Genomic DNA, 6,424 nt, shown 5'->3' on the forward strand with positions numbered 1-6,424 from the left:
CTTGGAGCCAAAAAAGGCTCACGTGGTTTTTCAAGCCTGTTTACCACCCTGTTATTACAGGAACCACATCCCTGCTTAGTGCAATGTGCTGTTTGCAAGCTGAAGCGATTGTAGCCAGTTAGCTTTCAGCCTTGCCCCCTCTCGCTTCCTTGGGTTCGTCTTTCTCGAGTCTTAATATAGGCCGGTGTTTTCCCCTCTGATGTGAGTTTAGCTCCAGTTTGGTTCAGCTGAGGTAGTCCAGTATGTTTGTAAGGGAGCAGCAATGGTATAAGCAACTCAAAGGAGTGTTAGCTTCTAGCCTTGCATGGATATATGCTCCCTTCCTGGCTTTCGCTTGAGCTTATGCCAGGTTTGAGCTCCCCTTCTGGAGACACTGGCTCAGGAGAAGCCATGGTCACGAGGCCTGGTTCACCTAGCAACTCGTATTCACATAACCAGCAGAATCTAGAGGTGATGAGCTGCTCTACAGTATCAACAACACCATCTTCTCCTGAAGTCACATTTTACAGTTTCACCGTCATTTCACTTTCTCTAGTGGGTGGGGTTTATGTACATTTGTGGGCTTTAGCATAATGAGTCAAGACTGTGATGTACAAGTTCTGGGGTTTTGGAATTGGCCTGTTTTACAGCTGTGTTTTGGTTCTTCTAGATGATCTTTTAAAGCAGAATAACAGTGTTTGAAAAACCCACCAACACAGATGTCCTGAAGGTTCTTGGTAAACCTCGACCGGAGGAGATGAGCTCAAAGCTGGTGGACCTTGAGACCTTCTTGGCCATGCTCCAAAGGTCAGGGCAAGTTTGAAGACTTTGTTGACAAGGAAGGCAACGGAACCATCATGGGGGCAGAGCTGAGGCACGTTCTGGCCACTCTTGGAGAAAGGATGACTGAGGATGAGGTTGACCGGCTGGTGGCAGGACAAGAGGACGCCAACGGCTGCATCAACTACGCATCTTTCCTCAATCATATTCTGTCTGGTTGAGTTGGACGTATGGCGACTGTCCAAGCAATGAAGTGGCCAGCAAGTTCTAATGCCACTCTAAAGGGATCTATAAGGATGTAGTAAGGGTAACTGGTCAGTGAACTGGACTTCAGTTTAGAAATTTATCCAACTAAAACTCATCATCTAGTACTGTCACTGTCTCATTGGTCACTTCATCGCTTACTCCATCATATTCCATCACCTCAACTGGTCAAATGTGGAATGATTAACTGGCCTGGTTATAATGAATGTTTTTATTATGACTGTGGTCATGTGCTTAGGTTTTGTGGATATTGTCCATACTGAAATGTGTAGATTTAACAAAGGATCCATGCATATGCAATCTTGAAAATATTCAGGCATAAATAAGACATTAGCTTCTCTAGTGGGTGGGGTTTATGTACATTTGTGGGCTTTAGCATAATGAGTCAAGACTGTGATGTAACAGTTCTGGGGTTTTGGAATTGGCCTGTTTTACAGCTGTGTTTTAGTTCTGCTGGATGATCTTTTAAAGCAGAATAACAGTGTTTGAGGTTCACGGTTTGTCATTTCTATGTACTGAACTCTCATTATTCAACTGTGCCGAGATAAATACAGTCTTCCGTTGGTCCAACAGCTATAATATCATGCTTTTTACCTCAAACAGGGCTGAATCTAGTTTGACCACCTGATAAAAATAGCTTGGTGCAGTGACATGATGACATGATGATGATGAAGTTCATGCAAAATGAATGCAGCCATGGATTCGGGATTAAAAACAACACTTTCATCCTCTGCTCAACCTTTTCACTCCACAAATCACAGCATCCCTTCTTCCAGGGCACGGCTTATGGAATTATAAATAAGTCTTGCTTTTTTAGGCCGCGGATAAGCGAGCTCACCTGCTTTGCCATGTCATTTATTGAGCTTTCTGTCACATGATCACTGGTGGGTTTGGTTTGTCAAGTTGGCACATCTGTGCCAGCATGTCGACTTCACACGGCATACGGCAGCTCTGTTCAAAATGAATAGGTGGTCTAATTCACGGCACTTTTCTCCAATATTTATATCTGGATGTCTGGGGCATGTGCCAGAAAAAGCACATTTGATGTCTACCTTGCGTTTGATGCTCAGGTTTTATGAGGTAAAAGTGCCTGGAGGATGTCCACCCTCGTTACGCTTGCTCTTTGATATCCCTCCTCATCTATAGGGTTTTGATGAGCCATTGCATCCACCCATGCTCTACGTGCAGATGCACCTTTTTTACAGCTTACAATGAATGTTCAAGGACCAATCTGCTTTATATGTTCCGCTAAGTGCAGTTTGCAGATGAAACACCATCCAAGGTTTTAAGCTTCGTCTCCGGTACCTGACAAGATTTCGAAAAAGAAAGAAAGAAAAAAAAATGAAGTGGCTCGTTGCCCAAATTAAAACAGACCCAATTTATACAACCCTGCCAATTTCACAGCAGTTAACGCCAACCTGTGGCAATCTCCCTCACAGTAGTAGTTGAGAATGATGAAAAAAAATGTTTGAAGCAGGCCTTCTAAGACCACCACTGAGGTCTGGCATATAAGCACAGCCTTTAGAAAGCAAAAGAGTCAGACTGAAAAGATTTCTGACATGTCTTGGGGATGGAATAACTTCATATAGAATAGTCTGGTTGGGCCTGCTGCTGTGCAAACCCACCCCTTAAACCCACCAGCATGTATCCCTTGTTATATTTATCTCGGGAGGCAATGGGCATGGATAAAGGTAAGCAGCATATAGGTACAGTTGATAACCTTGAGTCGCTTTTGCTCGAAATGAAATTCTCTCTTAAGTACTCCTGCAAAAATTTCTCATCAAGTGGAAAGTGTGGACATAAAGAAATATAATAAAAACAAAAGCAAGGCAACAAATCTACTGAGAGACAGGGAATTTGGCAGGAGCCTCAAAAAATTTCAAGCCAAAAGTTTGCCTTAGGCCAAGTCATAAAGTATGCAATGCCCAAAATAATTTCAATATGACTGTTAGAAAGGCAGTTTCCCAGCAACGTTGCTTTAGACTAAATTAAACGGCTGTATTGAGACTCATGGTAGATTCTGCATCCTCAATCAAGCTCCCAGACTCTAAATACTAACCTTGTCATTAAGAATTATTATTCCAATCAGTAAACATTGATTGATGAATGGAGATATATCCAAGGACAAGGGTTTTGTAGGGTCAAGGTACATTGTGTAGCTAAGAAGGTGGTAAAGAAGATGGTCATTCATTGTAGCAGAGCCTAGCAGACCTGGTCTGGCAGTTGTTGCAGTGGGGGCTCTCTGACAACTAACTGTGAGAACAGCTGAGGACAATAGCTCATTGTTGGCGCCGTGTGCTACCGTGTCTATTTCGGATTTCTTCCTTTTATAGTGCGCCATAGGCCAGACTGGTGGGCCTGATCTCTCCTCCCTGGGGTGAGATGATATAAAAGCTTGGACGGACAATCTCTGCCTTTGTGCTCTGAGCTTCCACCTCTTGCCTGACCCCCGTTCACTGTTCCTGACCCTCAACTGGGATCAAGGAGGCTCTTCCTGTCTACAGCACCATGGCTCCCAAGAAAGTAGAAGCCAAGAAGCCAGAGCCCAAGAAGCCAGAACCTAAAAAGGAGGCCGCCCCAGCTCCTGCCGCCAAACCAGCACCTCCAGCTGAGCCCGAGCCTCCTAAGGAGCCTGCGTTTGACCCCAAGAGCATCACGCTGGAATACAGCGCTGACCAGATTGAGGAATTCAAGGAAGCGTTTCAGCTGTTTGATCGCACGCCCAAGGGCGAGATGAAGATAACCTATGCTCAATGTGGGGACGTGATGAGGGCCCTCGGCCAAAATCCCACCAACGCAGACGTCCTGAAGGTTCTTGGTAAACCTCGACCGGAGGAGATGAGCTCAAAGCTGGTGGACTTTGAGACCTTCTTGCCCATGCTCCAGCACATCTCCCGCTCCAAGGATCAGGGCAACTTTGAGGACTTTGTTGAGGGTCTGCGGGTCTTTGACAAGGAAGGCAACGGAACCATCATGGGGGCAGAGCTGAGGCACGTTCTGGCCACTCTTGGAGAAAGGATGACTGAGGATGAGGTTGACCGGCTGATGGCAGGACAAGAGGACGCCAACGGCTGCATCAACTACGCATCTTTCGTCAAGCATATTCTGTCTGGTTGAGTTGGACGTATGGCGACTGTTCAAGCAATGAAGTGGCCAGCAAGTTCTAATGCCACTCTAAAGGGATCTATAAGGATGTAGTAAGGGTAACTGGTCAGTGAACTGGACTTTGGTCCAGTTTAGAAATTTATCCCTAACTAAAACTCATCATCTAGTACTGTCACCGTCTCATTGGTCACTTCATCGCTTACTCCATCATATTTCATCACCTCAGCTGGTCAAATGTGGACTGATTAAGTGGCCGAGATTTTTTTAAAGTCCTGGCCTGGTTATCATGAATGCTTTTAATGACTGTGGTCATGTGCTTAGGTTTTGTGGATATTGTCCATACTGAAATGTGTAGATTTAACAAGGATTCATGCATATGCAATTCTGAAAATATTCAGGCATAAATAAGACATTAGCTTCTCATCATAGAAAAGGGGATTCGCCAGAAGCTGTGAAAATGAAAATGAGCTGTCAAATGTTACCTTATATTGGAAGAAATTTTAAGTCTGTCAACTTAAGCGGCAATAAATGAATAAACACTCTCACTTGGTGTATATTTAATATTCTTGGCATCCTTCTTTTTCAGTACCATGGAAAAGCACAAAACTATGGGGAAAGTTCACAGATATAGCTGATGAACAGGAGTGGTCAGATGCCTTAAGATCGGGTTTTATTTATGGATCTTAGCTGATATGGGGCGGAGTTCAGCTTTTCATCAAACTTCTATTTGCTGCAGCTTTAAAAAGTATATCCATCTTCATTGTCATTGAGTCCCATTGCCCATTCTGGGGTTGATAATGAGCATGTGGAGGCGGGGCTAAGAGAGTGGTTTGATGGGTTGAACAGAGCCAATCTGAGACTTTTCTGCTTCGTAGCCAAATGGAGCATCAACATTTGGAAGGTCGCCACCCACTGCTACATATTAGATGGGAAAAATCCTCAATATTTCATCCTCCAATTGAGGCGGAGTTACAGATGCAGCAGTACTGAACTTGCGCCCTCTAGGGGGCGCACTAGCCAGGTTTGGTTTAGCAGAATTGTAGTTTCTCGGATTAAAATTGTGATTGCCTTCTTAAAAAATAAACTCCTGAGCGATGCCATGTTGGAACTACTTAGAACAGAAATGTAAATTTTAAAGGTCTAAAGAACCATTGCTTGAAGTAAAGGTTCCCCACACCCACACCTCTTTATTACAACCATGGTTCTTCTACAGCATCCCTCACAGGACCATTGGTAGAATCTTTATTTTTTTAAGAGTGCACGTTTGTATGTATCTTCTTTTTTAAATATATGATAATGAGGTACGAGGTCATCAAGGGATATTTGAAGACCAGTTCAGCAGAGAGTCTTATACCTATAGAAGCGTATACCTACAAAAATATCCCCACAAAGCATTAAGGCCTATAAAAACAAACACACCAAATAAAAAAGCCTGCCTTTTATGCCATAAAAAAACACCCTGCTCTGAGCACGATGATTCATGCATTTTTAATTCTGGCCTCAGTCGCATGCTGTAGCTCAATGAGACCAGACAGGGCAGGGGGACTGACATCAAACATAACTCAGCCCAGTTGCACACCAGCCTCAACTTTATTTCTGCACTCTTAAAGCAGTGACCTTTAGCCAGGCAGCCCAGAGAGCGGGAGAGAGAGCCAGTGAGCCAGTGGAGAAACCTTGGGATTTCACTTTGATGCAATTTACAGAGTCCCCTCTATTCGGGGGCCAAGCACTGGGGCTGCAAGAGCATGCATCAATGGAAATGTAAGCCATGTAATCTCAACTGAGGAGAGGCACACAAGCAGACCTCCCAGTCATGGTGTTAGGCAGAATGGGGAGGGTGTGAGAAAGAGAGAGAGAGGGGAAGAGAGAGAGAGAGAGGTATACTTATCACATCTTTCCCTCCCCTCCCCTCCCCTTGTCATCAAGCAGACAGCTGCCCCTGCTCCCTCCTCTCTGATCCCTGGTGTCAAGCTGGCACCTGGTTTATCTGCCACACTTTAGGCCTTAAACAAGAATTTCACACTGCTGGACCTGAGGCCCAAAAGAAGGACACCATTAACCGGAAAGGCACAGTCACGCAGATTTAGGCTGGACACAGCTGTGCTTTTGTCCAGATCGTGTTGATAATCCCAAAAACTGGCCATATGCAAGCGTCCAAGATAACTGGAAGCTCAGAGACAGCAATCTTAAAAATACAGGCCCCAGGAGTTCCCTGGAGGAGTTCACTGAGGTGGCGGAATAAATTTTGTGGTACCTGTGCGTCCGCTAGAGACGTACAAACCAGGGGTTCAGTCAC

The 6,424-nt window shown here is 44.7% G+C and overlaps 1 pseudogene; it reads left to right on the forward strand.

Moving 5' to 3' along the window:
• The first annotated feature begins 3,507 nt into the window (after window positions 1-3,507).
• Window positions 3,508-4,140, forward strand: LOC140571885 (myosin light chain 3 pseudogene; annotated as a pseudogene).
• Window positions 4,141-6,424: the final 2,284 nt, after the last annotated feature.

The sequence above is a fragment of the Salminus brasiliensis genome, chromosome 1, assembly GCF_030463535.1.
Source record: "Salminus brasiliensis chromosome 1, fSalBra1.hap2, whole genome shotgun sequence".
NCBI lineage: Eukaryota > Metazoa > Chordata > Actinopteri > Characiformes > Bryconidae > Salminus > Salminus brasiliensis.